The following is a 24095-nucleotide window of genomic DNA, read 5'->3' on the forward strand; positions in this document are numbered from 1 at the left end:
GAGTGTCCTGAAATCAATCTTATATTTTTGCAGATTACTCGTTTGGTTGAAAAAAAAAAAAAAAACAAAAAAAAAAACATACAGGAAGGACAACCTTGGCAATTGGAGATGGGGCAAATGATGTTGGCATGATTCAAGAGGCTGATATTGGAGTAGGAATCACTGGCATGGAAGGAATGCAGGTAAGCTTCAGAAATGATCTTTGACTTTAGGACTTATTTCTGGTGACATGGATGATATGTATCTGTATAATATACCCTTGTTATTCAATTTGAAATTTGTCGTCTGTGCAGGCTGTTGAGATTTCAAGGACAGATTACAAGCCTTCGGAATGGACATCTTGTATCTAGAGATTTGCATTGTTGGGTTTTTTATTAAAATCTAAGTTGTGAGAGAGATGTACATGTTTTGATGGATAAACTTTGATATCCGAATACTAGTCACTTGTCATTTTGAAATGAAATGTATTAACATCTATTGTTGCTACTTATATTGAAAACAAAGCAGGATGTATTTAATGTAGTAATTTTTAAAAAATGAGTTTAAAATAGTAATTAAAATCGAATTTGTGACCAAATTCTATCACTAAATGTATCTACAATATTTTAGTGAAGGAATGGTAGGTTTTAGTAATGAAGATTTTGGTCACTATTTCATGTAACCACCAGATCCACCAAATCATATTTTAGGGATGAATATATTTATGTTCCTCACTAAACCATCATCTATGGTGATGAAACATAGGCCTTTAGTGACCAAAATTTTGGTATTTTTGGGATGGAATAGTTCATCAATAAATCAATTTTTTTAGTGAGGAAACACTTTGGTCACTAAAAAGTATAGGTTTTAGTGATGAATATTTTTTGTTCCTCACTAATAGGCTTTAGTCACTTGGTTTGGGTTTCGGTCAATTTAGCAACTTAAACTTAAACTTAAACCCTATATTCTATATCCTAAATCTTTCTATGTTTTTTTCAAATTGTAAATCCTATAACTTACCCAATACACTATACCTTAAGACTATAATTCATAGTTGGTAACTTGGTATATAACTATAGAAGCAGTTTTGTTGAGAATTTCGGATTGCATGTCAAAACCTGATTGTCAAACAGGAGCTAATGTTTAGTAGTCTGAGAATGCAATTGCTCTTTCGTCTGTACACAGTTGCAGTGTGAAACAATTTTTGGCCCACTGATGATGTTACCATTTTCGTATCAATTGGTTCAGGAAAATGGTAACTTGAATCAAGAAAATGTTAACTTACCATTTCTTGGGAAAAAGTTATGATTTTTTTAGGAAAAAAATCAAGAAAGTGGTAACTTTGGTCAAGATTGGGCTTCGTTACCACATTCTTGAACCAAGTTACCATTTTCTTGATCAAATGATCAAGAAAGTGGTAACGTTTTTTGCCCCACTGATTTGGTTACCATTTTCTTGAGGATTGGATCAAGAAAATTGTAACTTGGATCAACAAAATGGTAACTTACCATTTCTTGAGCCAATGCTACCATTTCTTGAGGGAAAACATCAAGAAAATGGTAAGTTTGGTCAAGCTTGGGTTGGGTTACCACTTTCTTGAACCAAGTTACCATTTTCTTGATTGATCGATCAAGAAAGTGGTAACGTGTTTTGCTTGGCTGATTCCGTTACCATTTTCTTGAGGTTTGGTTCAAGAAAATGGTAACTTCAATCAAGAATGTGGTAACTTACCATTTCTTGAGAAAAAAAATCAAGAAAATGGTAAGTTTGGTGAAGCTTGGGCTGGGTTACCACATTCTTGAACCAAATTACCATTTTCTTGATCGATCGATCAAGAAAGTGGTAACGTGTTTTGCTTGGCTGATTTGGTTACTATTTTCTTGATGTTTGGTTCAAGAAAATGGTAACTTCGATCAAGAATGTGGTAACTTACCATTTCTTGAGGAAATGTTACCATTTCTTGAGAAAAAAAATCAAGAAAATAGTAAGTTTGGTGAAGCTTGGGCTGGGTTACCACATTCTTGAACCAAATTACCATTTTCTTAATCGATCGATCAAGAAAGTGGTAACGTGTTTTGCTTGGCTGATTTGGTTACTATTTTCTTGATGTTTGGTTCAAGAAAATGGTAACTTCGATCAAGAATGTGGTAACTTACCATTTCTTGAGGAAATGTTATCATTTCTTGAGAAAAAAAATCAAGAAAATGGTAAGTTTGGTGAAGCTTGGGCTGGGTTACCACATTCTTGAACCAAATTACCATTTTCTTGATCGATCGATCAAGAAAGTGGTAACGTGTTTTGCTTGCCTGATTTGGTTACTATTTTCTTGATGTTTGGTTCAACAAAATGGTAACTTCGATCAAGAATGTGGTAACTTACCATTTCTTGAGAAAATGTTACCATTTCTTGAGGAAAAAAATCAAGAAAATTGTAACTTTGGTCAAGGTTGGCCTTGGTTACCACATACTTGAACCAAGTTACCATTTTCTTGATCGAACGATCAAGAAAGTGGTAACGTGTTTTGCTTGACTGATTTGGTTACCATTTTCTTCATGGTTGGTTCAAGAAAATGGTAACTTTGATCAAGAATGTGGTAACTTACCATTTCTTGAGAAAATTTTACCATTTCTTGAGAAAAAAGATCAAGAAAATGGTAAGTTTGGTCAAGATTGGGCATGGTTACCACATTCTTGAATCAAGTTACCATTTTCTTGGTCGAACGATCAAGAAAGTGGTAACGTTTTTTACCCCACTGATTTGGTTACCATTTTCTTGATGTTTGGTTCAAGAAAATGGTAATTTCAATTAAGAAAATGGTAACTTACCATTTCTTGAGAAAAAAATCAAGAAAATAGTAAGTTTGGTCAAGATATAATTTTGTGATTGCATGTTCAAACCCGATTGGCAAACAGGAGCTTGTATTTAATACTCCGAGAATGCAATTGCCTTTTCATCTATATACAGTTGCATGCGTAGGTGGTTACCACATTCTTGATGTGAAGTTACCATATTCTTGAATATAAGATCAAGAAACTGGTAACTTGGGTTTTAGACAGTTTTTTGAAGTTACCATTTTTTTTATGCATCCCTCAAGAAAGTGGTAACTCTTAGTCAAGATTTGGTATGGTAAAACCCAAATCACAAAGAATTTCTGCTCATCTCACTCTCCATTCAAAATAAATAACCTAGCCTCACCCAGACTCTCTCTCGCCGCCCTCGCCCTCTCAGTCTCTCACTCTCTCGGTAAGCTATCCCTCCTCTCTTTCGCTTTTTAGCATTCTCTCTACCTCATCCTCTTGGGTTTCTTCTTTATGAAATAGGGTTTCAAATTAGGGGTTTTTTGGGGTTTATGTTTTTCTTCAAATTAGGGGTTTTCTTAGGTTTGTTTGTTTCTTCAAATTAACTACACCTTCGTCTGACACTGGAGTCTCCCATTTTCTGCTTATCAAGTTTTTTTTTCATTTTGGGGTTTTTATTTTCCTTCTGCATTTGGGATAGTTACAAGTTTGGTTTTTGGGCATGTTCGGCTCTGCATTTGGGTTTTGCATCTCACAGAGAGTGCAAAAAAAGACTAGGACAAGGAAATAGCCTTGTCCTTACCTACTGGCAGTGGCCCTGTTTACCTCACCATCATCGACGTACCCACTCGCATCCTCAAATATTGAGATATGGGTTGGTTGCTGCTATATCCAACTCCTCCAGCAAATTTATGGAGATATGAGTGAGAAACCGTAGCCCTAAAACAGTTCTTTTATGTACTACTGAATTTGTAGATCTCACTGGCGCTATCAGGTGCTCGGCCTTTCTCTCTCAATTCAATCTCTGTTTTTGTTTTTGTATTTTTTTCTTTTTTAAATCTATTTATGTTCTCAATCAAAGTATATTTGGTTGAATTTTGTTGTAGGTTTTTGGTAGTTCTCTGTATCTATGTGAATCTGGTGTTGGTTTTATAAATTTCTTTATGATTTGGTATTATAGATAAACACTTAATTCCGCTGGATATTCTGAGGCAAGAATAAAATCAAAAAAATCTGGCCTGAAGTTCCAGTTTTTGATATGCTTCCTTAATCCTTAGTTCTAAAATTATTTCATCCCTTTTTCCTAATATAATTAGATATCCAAGTGTATATATTGAGGTGCGATTTTGAAACAGGATACTCGAACTTTGTTTACATGGGCTCTTGATGGTGAAATTCTTGTTCTTAACATTACCCAACAACAGATTTTTGCCTCCAACCCCCAATTAAATAGCATCAATGATTGCAGTTCTCATTTAAGAGGAATAATGTAAAACCCTGAATTTCTTTGTCAGTTGGCTTCTCCTGAGAATATGCAGGTATGGTAATGAGTTACTAGCTTGCTTTTGGAATTTTGAAGTGTTTGTTTACCTAGGCTACCCAATTCACATGAGAAGTCTACTGGATTGGGTTTCTACTTTGTAGTTGTTTTGGTTTGTTGTATTTCTTTCTACTTTTCTTGTTTGTATGAACCTCTTGTATCACTTTGGCGGTTTTCCTTTTAATGGTTGAAGCATTTTCTATTTTTCTTTTTTAGGAACATGTTTTGGGTTGGGATCATTGTAAATTGTGGAGTTGGAAATTAATAAAGCTATGTAAGGTCTTGATGCATGTTTTAAGTGAACTGCAATGAGTAAGGGAATATGTTGGTTTTGACTTGCAATAGAGCAGATGTAATTGGACACTTGATGAAATTTATATGAATAATACTTGAGAAATGTTTAGCCTTTTCTTTTCCTTAGATGATGCTGGTTCAGATCAATTTGTAGCTTTCAACTAAATTTATCACTTGTTATGGTTTTCTTTTGTAGGTTTGTATGTCAAGGGTAGTTAGTACGTACTCTGCATTGGGGTTTATTAGTTTTTTTGTAGTCGCGTGTGAATTATTGGAAAGATTTTCAAACATGTCATGCAGATTGGCCTGTAATGAGTTACAAGGAATTGTGTTAATGCATATTGGACTATAATGAGTTCCACAAACCTAGGAAGACTGATATTTTGATTAACATACTCTGCAGTTGAAGGAGCATTTGAGGATGAGAATACTGGTATGTTTACTTTCTTATCTATTTTGTTTAATTTGTTTTCTATGTAAATGTCATCATAAGAAGGAAAAATTGATAACTTTTATTGCTGCCTTTGTACTGTGACAACTGAGCCAGCTGTTTGTTTGAGTACTGGTAAGCCCCTCTTGTTAGTATGGTGTTTTATTATCTGTTTGTTATTTTTTCATTCTGGGCTTGAATGTTGTGTTCACTATTTATTCATGGTAGATGTTGAGACGAATGCGTGCTTGGATAACAATGGTGGTTGCTGGCAAAATAAAGCAGCCAACCTCACAGCCTGCAAGGTATAGATCATAACTTACTAGCTCATCACATGCTTTTTGACAAATCAGAAAATCGTGTATTTTAACTCCTCTTCTTTGGGACTTCGGCTCGCACACTCAGGATACATTTCGTGGGAGGGTATTTGAGTGCCCCCTAGTTGATGGTGTGCAGTTCAAAGGAGACGGTTACACTAGCTGTGAAGGTAAAACGAAAAAACTATATATTTTTTGTTTATGTCAAAAAAGACTTGAAAATTAAATAGAGAAGGCAAAAGTGTGGTTAAAAAAAATTGTGGATTTTTTTAATGCTCCTAGTTTCGCATTCAAGTTGCTCAAAAGGTTTGATCAAGATTTAATGATCCTAGTTGTTTATATCTAGATATTGCAGACTTAGTTCTAAAAATAAATATGTATGGGTTACAGATCAATGGAAATCTGCACTGAAATTTCAGTTCTTATATTCTTCTTCATGTTAATCAAATTATAGCTAGAATACTCCCACTTTGCAAAAGTTTTCCTTTTGTTGCACATTGTATTTCAATATATTAATATTACCATTGGCTTCCAGCGAGTGGGCCTGGGAGGTGCAAGGTAAACAATGGAGGTGGTTGGCATGAAGCTCAAGATGGACATGCATATTCTGCTTGTACGGTAAGTGATCTTTATGTGTTCCCTTTTAAAAAAAAAAAAAAAAAAACAAAACATTCTGTCTTGGAAAATATATTTATTTTTAATTCCTATTATTTCTCTAAACATGATGATGGAGAGGTCAAATACAAGTGTCCTGCTGGGTTTAAAGGTGATGGTGTCAAAAGTTGTGAAGGTAAAAGAAATTAACGTCTTGGTATTTTTTGTTGTTGTTTTTCAATTTCACTGTAATAGGAAATAAATCTAGTAATGCATTGATGTCTAAATAGCTCAAGTTCAGAAATTAAAGTCATGTTTTTGTATTGTGACAACAATGGTTCAATGCAATATATTGCCAATTTTGAAGGTAATCAACGCCCAGCCTGGGGATGCAAAGGGACTAATGTAAGTGAACGTTTTTGTTAAGTTTGGCCGACCATTTGTGCAACCAAAACATTGAAATGTCATAATGCATGTGTTTTGTATTAGGGTAAGGCTGACTGCCATGGCTGGATATGGGTAGATGAGTACAAGAACTGTGGATTCACCAATGTTTTGGCATCACAACCACCCAAAGATACCGGAGTGTCAAATGTCGCGGATTCATCACAAGGGTCAGCTGCCCCTGATTTATCTCAACAGTCCAGACCCCTGGATTTGGTGGATGAAGAACTTGGGAACGACTATCATTCAGAGTCATCGCCAGACTGAACCCCTGCCAATTAGCGTCCATGGTGGCCATCTGACTCATCGTGGTCACCTGATCCTGATGAAATTTACTCCCCGTATTAACAAATGTAATTATAATGTGCAAAACTGGTTGTGACGTCACTAAACTTGGCAGGCTACAATCAGGAAGATTGCTGTTACTCTTGATTAATTTTGCAGTTTTCATGTTGTGAGAATTGCTTCTTGGGTATCTGCTTGGTTATTGTTGTACTAAGACTCAATCTAAGTACTATGGATGAAGTGTATGCTTGGCCATTTTATTTTATGCATTTTGTTCATTCTGTTGTTTATGGATGTGAGTAATGTGACTGTGTATATATGAATACGTTGGCTGCATTGTTTGGTAAATAAATGACGTATCGGTGTACATCCTAAAAATTATGACAATTAAGTTATTGAGACGTTAATAAGTTCATGTTCGTTAGTAAATATTCAGGCACTCCAATTTAAACTATCAGAGGATAATTGGGTATGTTAGACTAGACAAATACATTCATTTAAGAAGAGATGCTGAAAAACATAATGTCATGGGCAGGGGCTTGCCTCTGTAATAATATGCCTTATAGGAACCCCAGTTGTGCACGAGGATGCAGTAGACCTATCATTCAATCCCATGCAGAGTTCCATGTGTCCAAGAAGGAGGCAGATTCTTCAACAGATGCTGCCTCTGGCGCGTTTCCAGACTAGTCAAACTGTGTAATTTTGGATTGCATGTCAAAACCTGATTGTCAAACAGGAGCTGCCCTTTCGTGTATACACAGTTGCAGTGCGAAACCTTTTTTTGGCCCAGTGATATTCAGCAACATGTAAATGCTTGATTCTAACATTGCTTGTTTATTAAGTCAAAACTATTACAAGGGGATCAATTAAATTTATAGTCTTTATGAAACTACACAAACTCACATCTCCACGAAAAAGTTAAGTACATGTAGGGAATCAAATTGTAAGAGAAATGAGCTAAAAGGCTTCCGCCAAAATATATTAGTAGAAACCACAGTTACTGTCTAAATGTATAAATATGAGTGGTTTGGGTTTTGGTTAAATTAGAAACTTAAACTTAAACCCTATATTATATATCCTAAATCCTATTGTGTTTTTTTAAAATTTTAAATCCTATAACTTATCCAATACCCTATACCTTAAGACTATATTTCAGAATTGGTAATTTGGTATATAACTATAGAAGCAATTTTGTTTAGAATTTTGGATTGCATGTCAAAACCTGATTGTCACACAGGAGCTTGTATTTAGTAGTCTAAGAACGCAATTGCTCTTTCGTCTATACACAGTTGCAGTGCGAAACGATTTTTGGCCCAGTGATGAAGTTACCATTCTCTTGATGTTTGGTTCAAGAAAATGGTAACTTACCAATTTTTGACAAAAAGTTACCATTTCTTGAGAAAAAAATCAAGAAAATGGTAACTTTGGTCAAGGTTGGGCTTGGTTACCACTTTCTTGATTGAAGTTACCATTTTCTTGATCGAACGATCAAGAAAGTGGTAACGTTTTTTGCCCCACTGATTTGCTTACCAGTTTCTTGAGGATTGGTTCAAGAAAATGATAACTTGGGTCAAGAGAATGGTAACTTACCATTTCTTGAGAAAAAGTTACCATTTCTTGAGAAAAATAATCAAGAAAATGATAACTTTGGTCAAGATTTGGCTTCGTTACCACATTCTTGACTGAGGTTACCATTTTCTTGATCGAACGATCAACAAAGTGGTAACATTTTTTTGCCCCACTGATTTGGTTACCATTTTCTTGAGGTTTGGTTCAACAAAATGGCAACTTCGATCAAGAAAATGGTAACTTACCATTTATTGAGCTAAAGTTACCATTTCTTGAGGAAATAAATCAAGAAAATGGTAAGTTTGGTCAAGATTGGGCTTGGTTACCACATTCTTGAACCAAGTTACCATTTTCTTGATCGAACGATCAAGAAAGTGGTAACATTTTTTGCCCCACTGATTTGGTTACCATTTTCTTGATGTTTGGTTCAAGAAAATGGTAACTTGGATCAAGAAAATGGTAACTTACCATTTCTTGAGAAAAAGTTACCATTTCTTGAGAAAAAAAATCAAGAAAATGGTAACTTTGGTCAAGGTTGGGCTTGGTTACCACTTTCTTGATCAAAGTTACCATTTTCTTGATCGAACAATCAAGAAAGTGGTAACGTTTTTTGCTTGGCTGATTTAGTTACCATTTTCTTGAGGATTGGTTCAAGAAAATGGTAACTTGGATCAAGAAAATGGTAACTTACCATTTCTTGAGGAAAAAAATCAAGAAAATGGTAACTTTGGTCAAGGTTGGGATTGGTTACCACATTCTTGAACCAAGTTACCATTTTCTTGATCGAACGATCAAGAAAGTGGTAACGTTTTTTGCTTGGCTGATTTGGTTACCATTTTCTTGAGGATTGGTTCAGGAAAATGGTAACTTGAATCAAGAAAATGGTAACTTACCATCTCTTGAGAAAAAGTTACCATTTTTTGAGGAAAAAAATCAAGAAAGTGGTAACTTTGGTCAAGATTGGGCTTCGTTACCACATTCTTGAACCAAGTTACTATTTTCTTGATCGAATGATCAAGAAAGTGGTAACGTTTTTTGCCCCACTGATTTGGTTACCATTTTCTTGAGAATTGGTTCAAGAAAATGGGAACTTGGATCAAGAAAATGGTAACTTACCATTTCTTGAGAAAAAGTTACCATTTCTTGAGGAAAAAAATCAAGGAAATGGTAACTTTGGTCAAGATTGGGCTTGGTTACCATATTCTTGAACCAAGTTACCATTTTCTTGATCGAACGATCAAGAAAGTGGTAACGTTTTTTGCCTCACTGATTTGTTACCATTTTCTTGATGTTTGGTTCAAGAATATGGTAACTTTGATCAAGAAAATGGTAACTTACCATTTCTTGAGAACAAGTAACCATTTCTTGAGGAAAAAAATCAAAAAAATGGTAATTTTGGTCATGATTGGGCTTGGTTACCACATTCTTGAACCAAGTTACCATTTTCTTGATCGAACAATCAAAAAAGTGGTAACTTGGTTTGAGGCAAGGTTTTGGTTACCATTTTCTTGATTTTTGGTTCAAGAAAATAGTAACTTCGATCAAGAATATGGTAAGTTACCACATCTTGATCAAGAGTTACCATTATCTTGAGGGATGCATCAGAAAAATGGTAAAACTTGTTTACCAGTTCAGCAGGTTATCTATTTTTTTTTTTTTTTTTTTTGATGTGGAGGCATTGTATGCCTGCAGTCATTGTAGAAGCTCCCAAAAAAATTCTTTAAATTGTTCTGTAGCAGGGAACCGACCTCAACATAAAAGGATGAACCCGGAAAAATTCCTACAACAAAATTAGTTTTAGTTAAAGAAAAATACACAAGACGAACACATAACAGGTTTTCAATGCTGGAAACAAAGCCCTTGTCTCATTCCTTGTCGTACTAGTTGTACAGAAAACACTGTTATACCCATAAAACTCAACTCCCAAGCATTTTAGCTTACGCAAATTGCCAATCCCAACATGTATAAGATTTGGCAAATGACCAAGCATTGGGATTTCTTCACATTCAGTGCAATTGGATAAATGAATCTCTTTCAGATTGAGTGGCAGGCCATTCATCATCCATGATGCAAATTTAGCACCCATGAAGTTGACAATCCTTAAGCTTTCCAGATTACATGCAGGGCGGTTGGAGGTCTTGTAATACAGCTTCATCATTGTTGGTGCTTTCCCTAGAATACTCCCATTCAAATATTAACTTGCGTATGTTTGCTTTCCCCACTAAATTTGCTTTCTTTGCTTCTTCTCCGTCTCTCACAAGTTGCAAATTTTTTATCATTAATTGACCTTTCAATTTGCTTAAGCCACCCAGATCCTCAACTCCAAGACTTGTTTCCTCACCCAGATTATAGTAACGCAATGTTTGCAAATGACTCAATTGCTTTATCCTGAATGGAATTTTGACATGCATATCAAAATAAACATCCTCAAGTTGATCAAATTTTCCAGTTCCTTCGGAAATTGTCTAAGAAACTCATTATTGTGCATTCTTAATGTCTGTAGATTATAGAGTTGACCAACTAATTTGGGGAGTGCTTTGATTCTTGTTCCGGAAACATCCAGGTACCTCAAGTGTCTCAGTTCACCAATGAAATTGGCAACACCTTCATATCTGCCTTATATAAATTTAAGACATGCAAAGCTCTAAACCTTGGGAAGATGCTATTAGGGATCTTTTCATCATTCAAAAACATTGAGCGCAATCTTCTAACACTAATGTTTTGCATTATTTCTAGTGTTGAAGTAGAAATCCGTGCAACATGTCGAATCTCAAGTGTATTATCATTCTTATTGATGTCAGGCGTCAAACTATCATATTTGGATACTTCTTCGGCAGGATCATGCACAAGATCGTGCATCTTGCAACTAGTAATATTGTCAAACTCATCTTTTGTAGCATCTTGAAATAAGGAGTTTTCCAGTAGAATATTAAATATCCATTGCCTATATCTTCCATCTCTTGGTTGCTTTTTTCAGGAGGAGGGTGGAGTAATCCCTGACCCATCCAAAGTTGGATCAAGTTCTCTCTTTCCATTTTGAAATCCTTGATGTACATTGAACAATATGCAAAAGACTGTTTCAAATATGGTGATTTCAAATTATCAAAACTCAACTTCAAAACAGAAATGATTCTCTTCTCTTGTTCTGGTAAGTCCCATATTGTACTTTCTGTAATCGATAGCCATTCATTTGGAGTAGTTTTAGAATGCAACAAGCTTCCCAAAACCTATTGGTACATGAATGAGAATTTATATTTTAATAATGAATAGGTTTACATATCTTAGCAATAGTAACAAAGAAAAAATAGTAGTTTAATACTCAATGTTGACTATATATATATCAACATTCTTTGTGATCTATGCTAAGTGCAGTAGTGATCTCCATTTTACTCATTCGGGCTTTTTTTTTTTTTTTTTCCAAACTTTGTGAGAGTCATGCAAGTGTTTAAAATAGAATAATTATGAAAATTAAAACTTATAGTCATGCATAAGTGATAATCAGTAATCTATACTGGGGAAGTGCTAGGATGCCTCAATAAATCGTTCCTTAATTTGCCTCAACGACATGGAAATCCATGTCAATTATAGTATTCAAAATTGTTAAATTTGAAAATAATAAAACCCACTTATATATATCCTTTCTCACTTTCCCAACAACCACACACGTTACACAACCACCAATTTACAACTTTGGACTCCTTAAATCTTTTTCTTTGCAGCTTGATAGGATGACAATGGTGATTGTGCCACATACTGCCCACCAACAACTTTCAAAATTCAAATTGGAAAAGAAAAAACCAAAGAGGTTTAATTTCAATTTTAACTTTGAAAGTATCAATTCATCCACAGATTTACACTACAAAAAATATGAGTAAAGCACACCCTCATTGGTGGCATAGAATGGGGTGGCAATTAGGCAATAGGGACTGAAGTGTCTCGATTTTAACAAAAATGGGTGTCAATTGGGTAATAGGGACTGAAGTTCCCAATTGACACCCCATTTTGTGCCACTAATGAGGAGTGTGCTTTGCTCACATTTCTTGTAGTGTTAATTCTCACGCACCCAACAATTCTAATTAATCCACAACATCTTCTCTAGTCTTCTTTTTCCCTTCACTAGCTAATACAACAAGCTCTAAGGTTTGCCAAAGATCTTCTTAGTATTGTTATTTACTTCTTTTCTCTAGTTCTCTCTCTATAATTATAAGACGATCGATTGATTTTTTGTGGGTTGAGATCACTGCTTTTGGAGATGATGGAAGAGACAACCGTTGAATATTGTAGATGAAAAACTCAGACAAAAGTAAACGTGCTGAAGATGAGAAGAAAAAGAAAAAGAAAACAAAAGATTAAGAGATCAAGATTCAATATATTGAAAATATAAAATCTTAATAAAACTATGAATTACAGCCATTGGATTTGTGATAAGTAAGATGATCATTCAATAAAATAAATTTTAATTTAATATTGTAAATTAAGTGTATGATTCAACAAATTAAATAGTGATGTGTACCAATCACTACTACAAAATCACTTATTCCTAGCGGAATTAAAACGCCAGGAAAAACAATTTTCTGGTAGAAAAATAGCCAAATTCGCCAGGATTATGAAGCAGTGGTGGATAGGGTCTCCGCCAGCGGTTATATCCGCTAGGAATTAATTAATGCCGGCGGATATATCCGCCAGAAATACCATTTCACGCTGACAAGGCATTAAACTTTTCCTGGTGGATATATCCGCCGGCATTAAGTAATTCCTGGCGGATATATCCGCCGACATTAATTAATTCCTAGCGGATATAACCGCTGGCATTGATAGTATATCCGCCAGAAAAAGTAATAAAATATATAAAAAAATAATTTCCTAGCGGATATAACCGCCGACATTGATAGTGTATCCGCCAGGAAAAGTAATAAAATATATTAAAAAAATCCTTTCCTGGCGGATACAACCGCCAGGATCATTGAATATATATAAAAAAAATAAATAAAATTATATTTGAAATAATTAATATAAAATAAACTAATTAATATAAAACATTTCAGATAATAATTATACACTAAAAAGATAATTAGTTTAGCTGGGCATCATCTTATGCGTACATTGCACTTTCACCTTAGCTAATAGACTCTCAGATAATTAAAATAACTATTGCTATGATAGTGAATTCAAAAACAGATGCCAAACAAGGCCAAGAATATAAATAAGAATAATAGTGATGATATAATACTTCTTCTAAAAATTGTTGAGAGCGGTGGACACTTGCTTCGAATAAAACTATAAGTTGAGGCGTGTAAAGACAATGCATGTCCTTAAGAGTAATTAGATTTCGCTCCTCGAAGATAATGTCTTGGTGTAGTAAATTATGGCGCCTTATCTTCCAAGATACTACAACCAACTTTATCCTTGTAAATTAGTGTACACTCACAATTCTCAGATTCATGAACAGCTCGAATTTTTCCTTACTTTGGAAGAACGTGAAGAACACACAATAATTGGATAGGAGAAAGAGGCTCAAGTCCAATAGAAAAGAGATGATTGAATGTGTAAATAGCTTGAGTTTAAAGAGACGTTGGCAATTAAGGACGTTTGGGTCATTAAGGTGGCTGTTGCAAACATTAATTCAACTTTGCAATTCCACCAACAAGTGGTAACGTACAGAAAAGATGTGAATAACTTTGGATGTTTAAGAATAATCAAACGGCACAAAAGGTGAAGCTAACAACTAAATGTATTTTGAAATACTCACTCAAAATTCCAACATTTCTCAAACCACCACCCGGTTGGTTATTTTATTTTGGTACAGCAAATGGTTCACACTTGGCCAATAGAGATGCATCGATCCTGGAAACACATGCACAAGGTGTTGTTTTCCAGTTCACCAGTTGGTTATTATTATTTAATGCACATTGGAATAATAAAACGCTATGGGTGTGGATGGTCGTTGTTTATATATATATACATATAGATCGATTGAAAATGCGTGCAGAACTTACCAGTTACCTTCCTTTGTGCAGTGATCATTGTTTATATTATTACCAAATATTGCTTGAGAGTCACGACCCATGTGATTTCAAGATTAATAATAATAAAAGTAAGTAAAGAAATGTTAACTCTTAGATGTTCGATGATTATGATATAATTAAACCATATGAATTAATTAACAAAAAAAAATAAAGAGTTGTTCAGACTTAATTTCTCAAATCTAGTGCCCAGATGTGGTTAGTTAATTCACAGTAATAATAATATATAAGCTAGACAGCATTAATTAATTGTAAAACCACCATCGCCAAGAGAGAAAACAGTGTTGCGTCTCAATTGCTTACCAATCTGCTCTTTGCTCATCAAGATATAGAAGCCATTACTGTATTCTGGGTTATCTTCAACTGTTCTTCAATTGCCTATCAATCTGCTCTTTGCTCTGTCTTGCGTACGGAAGGAAAAACTATGGCTCTAGAGTCTCTCCTTACTTTTGCAGCCGAGGGAATACTGAAGAAGGTGGGTTCAGTTGCTGCTCAAGAACTCAGTCTTGCATGGGGATTCAAAGCAGAATTAAGGAAACTCACTAAATCAGTATCCAGCATTCAAGGTTTCTTAGCTGATGTTGCCCACCAACCACAGAGCCGTCGCCAGGCAGTGGAAGTTTGGCTCAAGGGACTTAAAACCGTAGCTGATGAAGCAGACGATGTCTTGGACCAAATCGACTATGAACTTCTCCGCCGTAAAGTGGAGCTGCAAAACCATATCAAGAGAAAGGTACTCAACTTCTTCTCTCTCTCTAATCCCATTTTGTTTCGTCAAAAAATGGCACATAAAATCCAGAAAATCAATGCCTCTTTGGTGGATCTCAAGAGTGAGGCATCTTTTATTGGACTAGTTTCAAATTATCAAGCCAAGGACGAGGAGAGGAGAGAGAAACCAACTCATGGAATTAGAGAGGATAGAGAAACCAACTCATCCATTGAAAGCATGGTAGGAAGAAAGGAGGTTGTGTCAAACATAATTGCAACCTTGACCAACTCCAACAATCAAGAAAATCTTTCGGTTATGGCCATTGTGGGAATTGGTGGCCTAGGAAAAACAACTTTGGCTAAGTCAATCTACAATGACCCTGATGTGGATAAATATTTTGATAAAAAGATATGGGTGTGTGTATCTGACCCTTTTCGTGTCAATTCCATTTTAATCCGGATGTTAGAATCTCTCGACCCGACAAAACCAGCAGCAAGAGTAGCTCAGGAAGCATTGATCACAACCCTCAAAAAAGAGTTGACGGAGAAAAAATATCTCCTCATACTCGATGACGTTTGGAATGAAGATGAGGATAAATGGAACACTCTGATCAAGAGTTGTTTGTCAACTCTCAATTCTGCTCGGGGAAGCACCATCATTGTCACCACCCGCAGTGCCAAAGTTGCATCATTGACGGAAACGCTTCCTAGAAGTAGGTGTGATTTAAGAATTCTATCTAATGATCAATGTTGGTCTATAATAAAGGGTAGTGCTCCAATAGACCGAGATCTAGAGAGAATTGGACGTGAGATTGCTAAAAAGTGTGGAGGTGTACCGTTGGTGGCAAAGGTATGTATATACTATCATATTATATATTTGAAGTTAATTTACATTCGAAATTACATCTTCCAAATTGATTTCCTGCAATCATATGATTTTGCATGATTGCATCCTCCTTGCATAACAATTGCCCCATAGTTTGCATCCCATAAACCAACTTCTAAGGGGTTAAAAGGCAAGATGTTGTGACCAATCCTAAAGAATACATTACAGTAATTATGTTAACCATTAGCATGCATAAGACCTTCTTTTTATTTATTTGTTTTAGAATGGATGCACATGCATGCATAAGACTTAAGTATGGGATATATATAATACAATTGCTTAAATAATGTAATGATTCTTGAAATGATTAAACCACTATTATTATTAGAATTTGCCCCCTCTAAGCTAAATTTCTGGATCCGCGGGTGATTTCTATACAAAATTGGGCACCGAGTTCTTTCCTCGTCTACATTAACTTTTTAACATTTGATGGGGAACAAAGACGTACCATGTGATGTTAAGCGCAATATTATTAGTTTTTATTAAGCCATGTATGACTATATATATATGTTATTTCATAAACACGTACTTCTATGACTCAAACAAAGTTTGTTAAAAAGAAAAAGGTTTGCACTTAGCATATATCTAAAAGAATATATGTTGAAATAGAGTCAACTTTGAGTATTAAAAAACTATTTTTGCTAGCAACTAATTATTGATCTAGTAGTATTTCTTTTTATAATGTTGGAAGAGATCTCAATTTCGATCCTCCTTCCTGAATTAAAAAAAAAAAAAAAAAACTAATTTTTCCTTGTTATTATTGCTAATTTTAATATATTCATTATATATTAAATAAAAATTCTCACTCATGTACCAACAGGTTTTGGGAAGCTTGTTGCATTCTAAAACTACAAATAAATGGTTTTCGATTAAAGAAAGTAGAATATGGAACTTACAAGAAGATCAAGAGAAGAGAGTCATGTCAGTTTTGAAGTTGAGTTTTGATAATCTAAAATCTCCATCTTTGAAACAATGTTTTGCATATTGCTTAATGTTCATGAAAGATTTCGCAATAGAAAGAGAGAACTTGATCCAACTTTGGATGGCTCAAGGATTACTCCACCCTTCTCCTGACGAAAGTAATCTAAAGATGGAGGATATTGGTAATAAAATTTTCATATTTTATTTGAAAACTCTTTATTTCAAGATGCTACAAAAGATGAGTTGGGCAATAAATTTTAACCTATAAAATTTTAGTTGGCTTTTTTAATTTGTTTTTTTTCCCACATAGTGTAAATTTATTGTCCTCATTAGTGTAAATGAATCACACACATGCTATATGCAGTCAAAATTAACAAAAAATTTAACGGAAGGGGTACATTGTAATTTTTATAAATTTTAGGTTCCATGCACATTGAAATGTTTTGAACATTGGGTACCAAAGTGAAAAATGACCTATACTTGAGAGGTGTAAAATGTAAATGACCCTTAAATATATTATAGATTTGAAGTTAATTTAGGCTTTTTGCTTTCGATTCTTATTTGTTATTAATAAACCTCCAACCCACAAATTACTTGTGATATTCTTTATTTCCGTTTTTACCTTGGGTTTTCTAAACAAAAATTGGGCAAGGAGTTCTTTCCTCATTTTATAACAATCAATGAAGGAAAAAAATTTAATCCAACATCACTTTTATGCGCAATATTACTACTTATTACTAAGCCGTACATATATAGTCATAAGTTGTTTCATAAACACATGTATGACTCTAACAAAGTTTGTAAAAAAGAAAAAAAAAAAAAAGGAGCTCTAAAAGAAAAAAATGGAGTGCAGTAGTATATGTTACACGTAGTATCCAAAAGAAGGTTGAAATAATGTCAACTTTGATTAATCTACTATTTTTTTTCTTTTGTTACTATTAATGATTTTACCCTATTCATTATTAATAGGTTTTGGGAAGCATGTTGCGTTCTAAACACACTGCAGATGAATGGTTGTCAATTAAAGAAAGTAGAATATGGGACTTGCCAAAAGAAGAGGAGAAAATCATGTCGGTTTTAAAGTTGAGTTTTGATAATTTGAAATCACCATCTTTGAAACAGTGTTTTGCATATTGCTCAATTTTTATGAAAGATTTCAAAATAGAAAAAGAAAAGTTGATCCAACTTTGGATGGCTCATGAATTACTTCACCCTTCTTCTGACAAAAGCAAACTAGTGATGGAAGACATAGGCAATGAATATTTTAATATTCTATTGGAAAACTCCTTATTTCAAGATGTTACAAAAGATGAGTTTGGCATTATTATCAGTTGCAAGATGCATGATCTTGTGCACGATCTTGCCAAACAAGTATCAAATCTGAGATCTTGGCGGTGCAGGACTTCAATGAGAATGAAGTATCCAACTCTGAGATCCTGACACGGGACCTCAATGAGTATGAGATTCGACATGTTGCATGGATTCCTACTTCAACGCTAGAAGGGATGCCAAGAAGAAGTGTGAGAAAGTTGCGCTCATTGTTTTTGAATGATGACAAGGTCCTTAAAAGCATCTTCCCAAGGTTTAGAGCTTTGCGTGTTTTAAATTTATATAAGGCTGATATTGATGAGTTGCCAATTTCAATTGGTGAATTGAGACACTTGAGGAATTTGGACGTCTCGAGAACAAGAATCAAAGCACTCCCCAAATCTATTGGAAAGCTCTATAAGCTGCAGACATTAAGAATGGATTGTGACAATCTCAAAAAGTTTCCCAAGGAACTGGAAAATTTGATCAACTTGAGGCATGTTTATTTTAATAATTATATTGATGAAGTTCCATTTCGGATGAGGCGATTGACACATCTGCAAACATTATCTCATTATTCTCTGGGTGGGGCGACAAGTTATGGAATTGAGGAGCTGGGTGACTTAGACCAATTGAAAGGTGAATTAATTATAAGAAATTTGCAACTTGTGAGAAATGGAGAAGAAGCGAAGAAAGCTAATTTAGTGGGGAAAGCAAACATACGCAAGTTAAAATTTAAATGGACGGATCAAAGCAGCAACAATGACAAGGATGTATTAGAAGGCCTCCAACCGCCCTGTAATCTGGAAAGCTTAAAGATTGACAACTTCATGGGTGCTAAATTTGCATCATGGATGATGAGTGGGCTGCCACTCAATTTGAAAAAGATTTACTTATGGAATTGCAGGGAATGTGAAGAAATCCCAATGCTTGGTCATTTGCCAAATCTTATACATGTTGAGATTTACAATATGGCTAAGCTAAAATGCCTGGGAGTTGAGTTTTATGGGTATAACAGTGTTTCCGGTACAACTAGTACGACAAGGAATGAGACAGGGGCTTTGTTTCCAGCATTGAAAACCTTAAAAATTCATTCGTGTAGGATGCTAAGTGAATGGATGGAAGTGGTAGTGATGCCTACAGAAAAAGTAGTTGTGTTTCCCTGCCTTGAGGAGTTGACTCTATCTGGTTGTACGCAATTGAGAAATGCTCCCAGCCATTTTTCATCTCTCAAGAAGTTGGAGATATATGACAATGCGAGGCCAATAGAAAATATTATGAGCAGTCAACTAACCACTCTCACTTCCCTCAAAATAACAAATGTTGAGGAGCTTATTTCTTTGCCGGAAAGGATGTTTGAAAACAACCAGAATCTTCAATGGCTGTCTATTGGTGATTGTAAGAAGCTGAGGCATTTACCTGATGGGCTAGACACAGTCCTTCTTGAGGAGCTGACTATAAGAAACTGTGGTAGTCTAGAGTCGATTCCAATTACACAGGGCATCCCATCTCTCCGCATATTTAATATTTGGGATTGTGAGAAATTATCAAGCCTGCCGAGTGGGTTACAAGACTGCACCTCTCTTCAGACATTGTATATAGATAGTTGCGCTAATCTGACGTCAATTCACAATCTCACATCCCTTCGTGTGTTGCGTATTGTAAATTCTGATGGATTGACAAGTTTGCCGAGTTTACCATCCTGCACATTTCTTGAGTACTTGTCAATCGTGTCCTGCGGCAATTTGATATCAGTGGCAGAAGACGTATCCAAGTTGCAATCTCTTTCCTCTCTCACAATATACGATTGTGGGAAATTACAATATTTGCCATTGGGCCTACATTGTCTCACTCGTTTGGAAGATATGGACATTGGAATGTTCTGGGAGGAGCTGGATTCTTTCCCCAATTTTGAGGTTATACCACAACTAAAACAATTAACGTTGCGGGGGTGGCCTAAGCTCAAGTCTCTGCCCCAACAAATTCAACACTTCACTTCTCTAACATCTTTGCGGATAACATCTTTTGACGGAGTGGAGGCTTTTCCAGACTGGTTGGGCAGACTTACATCTCTTACCTACCTGAGATTTGAGAATTGTAAAAATCTGATGTACCTACCTACAGCCAAAGCTATGAAACGCCTCACCAACTTAAAAAAGCTAGTGATTGAACAATGTCCCCGTCTAAAGGAAAGATGCACCAAGTGGAGCGGCCCAGAATGGCACAAGATTTCTCACATTCCGAAAATCTATGGTAATTTTTTTTTTCTCAAATCAATTACTCATGATTCTCTTGACAGAAATGTCATTCCCCACTACAAAACATTTAAAAGCAGTATGCGATTGTTATCTTTATATTTTATTTCCTTTCTTCAGCACTTGACTAAACCTTATGACTAAACCTTAACAGGTTTGGGCCACAATTAGACAATCTGCAAGATGTACGTACCGGGGAGTACTGTCAAGTGGAAAGAGCAAGTGAATGTGCAATAGGTGCAAACTTAGTCCAGGTACTTCTGGCCCGATAAACCACATGATGAGATTAACCTTTCTTTTAGACCAAATAAACTAGATTTCTCACATTCCAAATATTCTAGGTATTTTGTTTTTTCTCAAATCAATTATTCATGATTTGTTCAATTTTGTGCGTGTCACGTTTTACTTTAAATACAGATTCTCATGAAATGATTTTCATTCTCCACTACAAAACATTTCAAAGCAGTGTGCGATTATTGTTGAGAAAATGGTTTTTGAAGCATTTTAGAAAGAAACTTGTTTATGGGTCCGTATCTTTTTTCTTTACACTGTAAGAGAGAGAGAGAGAGAGAGAGAGAGAGCAAGGAAATTACACTGTAAGGGCGCATGAGCTGTTGTAAAATTGAATAGAACAAAGAATTGGAAGTGACAAAGAAAAAGGAATTTAAGGAATGCAGTCAGCAGTCTCTGTTGCACAATTTGATTGATGCAAACATGCAGCATTTTGAACCCACCAGGGCCTTCATCATGTCCAAGCATAAAAGTGGTTTCCTACAAACTTTGTTGGTATTTGTATGCTTGCAAGTTGCAACAACCAACAGATATATACATCTTAAGCATCACTGTTCTCACCGACTCTCTATTAGTGCATGTGTGTGTTTGTGTTAACTCATGCCTTGTAATTTGAAACATTTTGCAGCTCTTGGAGATATTTTGAACAACTTCAGGACCTCATTGATTTGGCAGTGTGGCCAGAGAATCTATCATGATTTTATCACTCAACCTATGTGAAGATGTGCTGAGGGGAGTGTCTCAGTTGCTGAAAACTTCTTATTCAAATCATTTGTAAACTTTCGATCACTAGCACCTCCACTTTTCTTTTGGTGTTTCTGTTTGATTAGTTAATTTAGTTTTTATTTGTACTTTCTGGTTGCATTCTGTTCTTCTCTAGTCTCTATTTAACATTTTTTTGTGTGTTAATATCCAATATGCATTTTGTTTTTTCAATTGGCTTTAATTATTATGTTGGCATGATTTGTAGGTAACTTGAAAGGAAGAACTGTGCAATACAAAGTGCACTGCAGGTACACTATATGCAATCACTATTTGGGCCCTAGTTTCAGTGTTCCTTTTATAGAAGGTTTTATGGTCTTGGTTGCAGGTTACAGAATAATGGCCCCTAGGCCTACAGTTTATACCTTCACCAGCATTATTACCGAGTCTAATTTGGTCCTACGTCGTGTACCTGTAGTAGTGCAAGAAATCAGGTAAAACAATCTGCAGTTCCAAGCTTTTCACCATCATTTGAAAAATTAAAAGTTATTCTATACATCTCTTGTTTAGTTGTTTTGATGTTATTTTTGACCAGGCAGAGTTAGGAATCATGAGAAATTACTATGCATGTGTCATGCCTGGCACTTCCATTCATGTTTGGTCAGTTTGTGTTTGGTTCTCCTGAATTTTAGTAAAATATTGATATTTTCATTCTGAAATTCCAGGATTGGAGCAAATGGACATGGAAGGGTGCGAATCAAGCAACAAGAAGAGGAGCCAAGGGAAAGGACACTAGAAATATTGATGACCTGAAGCGCTCCAGGACCAATACTAGTGATGATGTTGTAAAACAAAGAGACATCGAATCTACACGCATTCTGAAGTAAGTAAATCTTCCTTTATGTTCTAATTTGTGCAATTTTTGGCTCAGAACTTGTATTTCATATACAATATGCATAATATGCTTGGGCTCTGGTTGTTGATTATTTTCAATCAACATCGTTTTTGTTTTAAACTGAATTACATGATTTGAATGGAAGACAGAGATGATGGTATTGATAGCATGTGATCATTCTTTTTCTGGGAATCAACTGTCAGTTTATTATTTTACAACCTTAATTGATACTAATTGTATTTTGTAATTAATTTTCTTATTCAGAACAAAGGAACAGAGATTGGAGAAGAAAGCACAAGGCGTCTCTGAGGTTTTAGCATGGGTTAGTAGCAGTCCAGAGCTCAAGGAGAAAATGAATTCTGAAGACGAGAAAGCTGAACTTACTGCTGATATTGCAAATGAAATGGTCCATGAAGTTGCAGTCAGGAAAGGCTTAGCAGGTGTGCTGAAGCTGTTTAAAGAACGAGGATACCTCAAAGAAAGAATGGATGAGCCTGGTGGATGGACTGAAGTTAAAGATGTGGATGAGCACAAACACCCTGCTACTGAAGATAAGGACGAGATAGTTTCCGATGGAACTATCCATGAAGGCTTATTATGCATTCTGAATCTGCTTGAAGAGCGAGCAGCCCTCAGAAAAGGTATTGCTCGTCCACCTAATGTCTATCAAGAAGTGGATAGCATTGAGAGAACTGTTGAATTTGGCCAAACTTTAAGTTCTCCAGTCCAGTTCCTTTACAATATGTTACATGTTTATATGGTTTAACATTGTTACATGAGAGTGATTATGGTCCTAGAATTGTATTACACATTTTCATGTTTGCTTAATTAATGATTATGTTGCATTATTTTTGCTATATGTGCTGACATATTACCTTTTTTTCACCAGTTGACACCAAAGGAAGCCTTTCGGATGCTTAGTCATCAGTTCCATGGGAGGGGTCGAAGCCTTTTCAAGCGACTGTGAGGAATAAAGAGCCCTCTGCCTATTTACTTACAAGCATTGATCAGTACGCTGTACACATGTCGTTAATCTGATATCTCTTATATGATATAAAGTTCTTGGTTGAATATTGCTCTTCTTTTTGTTTTTATGTAGGTTAATCTTGAATTGTACTGTGGCTTAATCTTGTAGTTACGTACTATTGAATTTTAACTTTTGATGTGGGCATTTGACTAGCCCTGTCCAGTCTAATTCATATAATAAATAGGATTAGGATGATCATTTCTATTCTTCCAATGTAAGTCTTGGATTTGTTCAAACTTTGATTTGTTGTGAAGCATTTATTACTTCCAAAGGAATTAATTTCTTCGAAATATTGTTGTCTCAAGCTTCTGATATAATTGTTTCCTTTGCTCTGTCTTTGAATTTGGGTTTATCCATTTTTGATGCTCTGCCTGTGTTTTGAACCTATCATTCTCGAGGACCTGGTTGTGGTTGCTAGGCCACATGCTGTCTTATTGTGTTGTAAAACTCTCCTTTCCAGCACTAAAGGACCTGGCCATCACTCGCACAATGTTGGTCCACACTGCTCCAAATTCTGGGTATTTTTTCTTGCCCTTTAAAGGAGCGTGGTCCATCACCTCTGTTACTCCCAAAATGTAATTACGCATTTGATGTAAAGTTGACCTGTGATGCAAACTCGTAAGAATGTAACTGGATTTGGTGATAAGTGTTAATATTATATTTAGTGCAATTAAAGGGATCTAGCTTATAAATTTGTCCAAATCAATGAGAACCAAACATGTATGGAAGTACCATGACATATAAATCTTTCACCATTTTGTTTATTAGGTATAAATCTTTCACCATTGAATCTGTTTGTATATTATACCCTATTCGTATCATGGAAGAA

At 35.3% G+C, this 24095-nt stretch overlaps 2 long non-coding RNA genes and 2 pseudogenes across 2 annotated transcripts; 3 read left to right on the forward strand and 1 right to left on the reverse strand.

The window, feature by feature from the left end:
• The first annotated feature begins 5145 nt into the window (after nucleotides 1-5145).
• Nucleotides 5146-5528, forward strand: LOC147292918 (uncharacterized). Its single transcript, XR_015120178.1, has 3 exons — nucleotides 5146-5176; nucleotides 5270-5346; nucleotides 5447-5528. It is a non-coding gene; the product is annotated as an uncharacterized LOC147292918 (long non-coding RNA).
• Nucleotides 5529-5896: 368 nt separating this feature from the next.
• On the forward strand, nucleotides 5897-6521 carry LOC147292919 (uncharacterized). Its single transcript, XR_015120921.1, has 4 exons — nucleotides 5897-5976; nucleotides 6092-6148; nucleotides 6320-6357; nucleotides 6442-6521. It is a non-coding gene; the product is annotated as an uncharacterized LOC147292919 (long non-coding RNA).
• Nucleotides 6522-10051: 3530 nt separating this feature from the next.
• LOC147292920 (putative disease resistance protein RGA3) overlaps nucleotides 10052-24095 on the reverse strand; it is a 35451-nt pseudogene continuing 21407 nt past the window's right edge.
• LOC147292921 (putative disease resistance protein RGA3) lies at nucleotides 14649-18531 on the forward strand (annotated as a pseudogene).

The sequence above is a fragment of the Dryas octopetala genome, chromosome 2 (assembly GCF_963921425.1).
Source record: "Dryas octopetala chromosome 2, drDryOcto1.1, whole genome shotgun sequence".
Classification (NCBI taxonomy): domain Eukaryota; kingdom Viridiplantae; phylum Streptophyta; class Magnoliopsida; order Rosales; family Rosaceae; genus Dryas; species Dryas octopetala.